The sequence below is a fragment of the Acyrthosiphon pisum genome, chromosome A3, assembly GCF_005508785.2.
Source record: "Acyrthosiphon pisum isolate AL4f chromosome A3, pea_aphid_22Mar2018_4r6ur, whole genome shotgun sequence".
In the NCBI taxonomy this organism is placed as follows: Eukaryota; Metazoa; Arthropoda; class Insecta; order Hemiptera; family Aphididae; genus Acyrthosiphon; species Acyrthosiphon pisum.
In genome coordinates, this window is record NC_042496.1 from 41166690 (window position 1) to 41170599 (window position 3910).

At 32.5% G+C, this 3910-nt stretch overlaps 2 protein-coding genes across 2 annotated transcripts in view; one reads left to right on the forward strand and one right to left on the reverse strand.

The window, feature by feature from the left end:
• LOC100575177 (TNF receptor-associated factor 3) overlaps positions 1–3910 on the reverse strand; it is a gene marked incomplete at its 3' end in the record, with an annotated part of 138801 nt that overhangs the window by 113644 nt on the left and 21247 nt on the right. The gene's annotated exons all lie outside the window — the stretch shown is intronic.
• The window catches only part of LOC100164533 (mediator of RNA polymerase II transcription subunit 14), a 10302-nt gene continuing 7913 nt past the window's right edge, over positions 1522–3910 (forward strand). Inside the window, exon 1 of the mRNA XM_008187472.3 lies at positions 1522–1793. The gene's annotated coding sequence lies outside the window, so the exon portion shown is untranslated. The remainder of the gene's footprint in view (positions 1794–3910) is intronic.

A 3910-nucleotide genomic window follows, 5' to 3' on the forward strand; every position in this document is an offset into this window, starting at 1 on the left:
AATAAATAAGTTATTACAATAAATTGATATGAAAATCGAACAATTACATAAATGAATATTAATAATAAGATAGAAATGTAAACTGAAACGAAAAAAATTATACAAATAAAATGTTACATATTGTTTGTGATGTAAGTTTTAAGAATTGAGGCTAACGGAGAAAAGAAACAATCAATATTAGGTGCAATTTTATTACACAGGTTCATGGCTCTAAGAATAGGTTATCGAACGCAAATGTAGATAAACATAATAATATATGTTAATTAAACACGAAACTAACATAATTTAGATTTGATAGTTATTAATTTTGTTGACAGAATAAATATTTGGCCGGAGAAAAGTTAAAATTTAATTATTTATTTTACTATTTATATGGGACATGCCGGGATTTAAGAAAGGATGATTGACGTTATAAACATGGCGTGCTGTGTTGTTGATCAGCATTATCCATTGAGGCGGCAGCATCAGTGGCCTATTCCGGTGGCGTGATGTTGCTCGTGCCGCCTGGACACGAGATGAATATTGTGGTTACGAAATGTAGTACAACAGGTGGAGTCGGGGGGATATTTTCCTTTTAGCATTACTAGCGTCTAGCGCCGTCTTGGTGGATACTTATGGAACTAAAACACATCATACCTTCGACCATATAAACTATTAGCCACAGATATAGATAAACATACATTTTTTACGTTCAATTATAAATATTAAGTGTCAAATGTATTATATGAGACATAAGTAGTATTGAAATTTGCGCCCTTGCCCCATGCTTTCTTTCCCTGCCCTGAGGCCTGAATACGGCCCTGATATTGTCCAATGATGAGGTACACTTTAATCTTATTGTATTATGATGCATTGTATATTGTCAAATTAATACTTGAACAAACTGAGGCCTTTAATATATTTTTGCATGTGACCAGCCCCACCAGTGGCGTAGCAAGGGCATGGTGAACTGTGCCTACGCCAGGGGTGAAAATTATGGAGGGGCGCAAATTTGTGCTTTAAAATTGGTACTTATTTTTTAATCGCTAAAAAGGCGCATTTTCCTAGGTTTGCCAGGGGCGCTAACGAGTCCTTATACGCCACTGAGCCCCACAACACTTTTTTACTATAATTTTGGCAACAAAATAATATAATTTATGTAAATAAATATACTTTGCAGTTATGAATCACTATTTACCATAAAAATTACAATTGAAAAAAAATTTACAATTCAAATGCTATAAGGTTAGGGAAGTACTATATTTTATTAAAGTACTTATGGAATCATAGAATGGAGATTAGGCAATTAGGCAATGACACGAATTCCAACAATGGCGTTTAACTTTCAGGAACTTCATTTTCTGAGAACCGAAGATAATTTCTTAGTTCTCCTATAGGGAATTTTAAAATTAAGTGGCAACATTATTACAAAACATCGCTCTGATAATTGCTTTGTTAAATTGTTTATTCCATGAGAAGTATCAAAATGGCGGCCTACTATGGGGAAAGTTTTTTTTTTCGCAGTATCACATGAACAATATCACGGACTAAGATGAGTAAGACAATGCTTAAAACATGCTTAAAACATGGATAATATATATCTTAGTCCGTGGCTCAAAGTTTTGAGTTTCTCATCGACAATTAAGTTTAAATTGGCTTATTGGCCGTTACTCAAGTTTTTAACGTATCCAAAATCTTACATGTATTCGCAATTCTAATGCTGACAGCCGGCCAGTCAACGTAGTCACGTAGAACCACAGAATAGATTAAATGGTAGAATTAAACCGAAACCACAAAGCGTAAAAGAATGAACTGTAAGTATCTGTTTGGGAATACCCAGCCAAAGATGGTATTGTAAATATTAATTTTCAATATTATAACTGAGTATTATTTAGATCGTTTGCTAACCCTTTGATACCGGAAATCTAAAAACCTTAGGTAGTAAGTAGGTGATTCAATAAATGGTTGTATTATGATTAATTCATTTTTATATTGATATTTAATTCAATGCTCCTATAGTTGAAAATACCTCCTATTTGTATTTAAAATAAAATTGCTATTGTGAAAATTGCAAAAAACAAAACAGGTACTAAATTGTATTAAAATATCAATTAAGTACTTACCTACCTATCAGATTTTTTTTCACAAATTAAAAAAAATGTATATGCCTACCTTTTTAACTTTGGGTAGAAACTATTACTAATTGATTTGGTCAGTTTATTTTTGTTACTGTTTAAAAAAAAATAAAACATCATTAATTGAATGTTTTTGTCTTATACGTAAGCGTGTGCCAACTTTTTTCGCAGGGTATGCTGGTATTTTTTGATATACCTAGCTCAATACAATAAATAACTCCCCAATAACTCTTAACATAAGTAACTCGTCTCATAACACAAATACAAATCTAAATGTATAAAAAAAATATTTACCTCAGTTTTTGGTTTTAGATATTTTAATTTGAAAAGTTTGTATTTTCATTTCATTCCAATAAGATAACAGCATAAAAACTTACAAAAATATGATCATATTATAATTTTATAATAATAACAGAATAAATAATGACAAAAAATTATAATCCAACTAATCAAAATTCTTTTATTTTTAATAGTTGTATTAAAATAAGCAATAGAGCAGAGGCTATTATGTTCCGTGACAAAACCCATAATTCAACTACTTTAATTACTATCATGAGTTAACAGCCTATTTTATTATTTACAGGGTCCTGTATCTGTGGTGATTATGAAACATTGACCCGTGACCCGTGTTAATATAATTATGAAATCTAATTACATAAAACTATAAAAGTTATTTTAAATCGTCTGAATTCCCAATATTTTTATAAGAAAAAATAAAAATATATTCTAAATATTTAAATTCTAATCATTTACCAAGATACTATGATATTTGCTCACAATTTTAAATAAAACAATTTCAACTAAAATATTTCATTTCAACCAAATATGATTATGATGACTGCAGGGGATGAAATGGCATATCCAGTATCTCCTCTGTGCACGTCTATGTTCCATAGTACAATTTATTGTATCCTACTATTTACAGTGGAGTCTAATTTGATATCCCCACGTAACAATATATTTTTTTTATCGCTGCCAACCATAATTAAATTATTTATTCATTTTTTTAATAATTTGTTGTATTTTAATTTTCTGGTAATATTGTTGGAATTTCAACAAAATGTATAAAAAGTGATAATTTATATCTACTTTTATACATTTTATCTTTTCCTAATTAGGTACTGATTGCTAAAGCTTTCATTTATTGATTTACTTCATAATATATCTATTTATCTATCTAAGCGTTTCCTTTAATTTTTTTCATAATACAATTACCTTTTTTTTTTCCTGTTTGAACCGACGATGCTGCGGGGACTGCTTTCGTATTCTTCCGCGACACCGCCATCATTTATTTGAAACCAAGAACAAATAATTATACATACTTGGGTGGTAGACGGGAAAATTCCACTACTTACCCCCCCCCCTTTCATACATTACATTTTATAACTTTACATGATTTCGGGAATCCTTCCTGACGTTTTCTCGGGCTGACCGGAGTCCGTCACCCTGGCAGTCTAGTTCCTGTCCATTTTCACGAGCCGACTGGAGTCTGCTCACATTTCTCGTTCACCAGTCGTCCTACGATCCGGTATGGTTGTTGTCACAAGTGGGGCATGAAGAACGTGGTCGGTTACACCTCCGACGACTTATGGTAGCGAATGCGTGGTGCGTCAACAACGTTCTTCATGTGGTGCTCCCTTGCAGCTCAGGCTGCAGTTTGCCGCACTCTTCGCCTGTTGGCTGCGGCTCTGTCGTCAGCTTTATCCTCACGTTCGTTGTCCTCTTTGGTCGACAGGATTGAATTGGCCATGCGCATAAACTCCTGGAAATTTGTTTCGAACTGGTTTCTTAGCTGG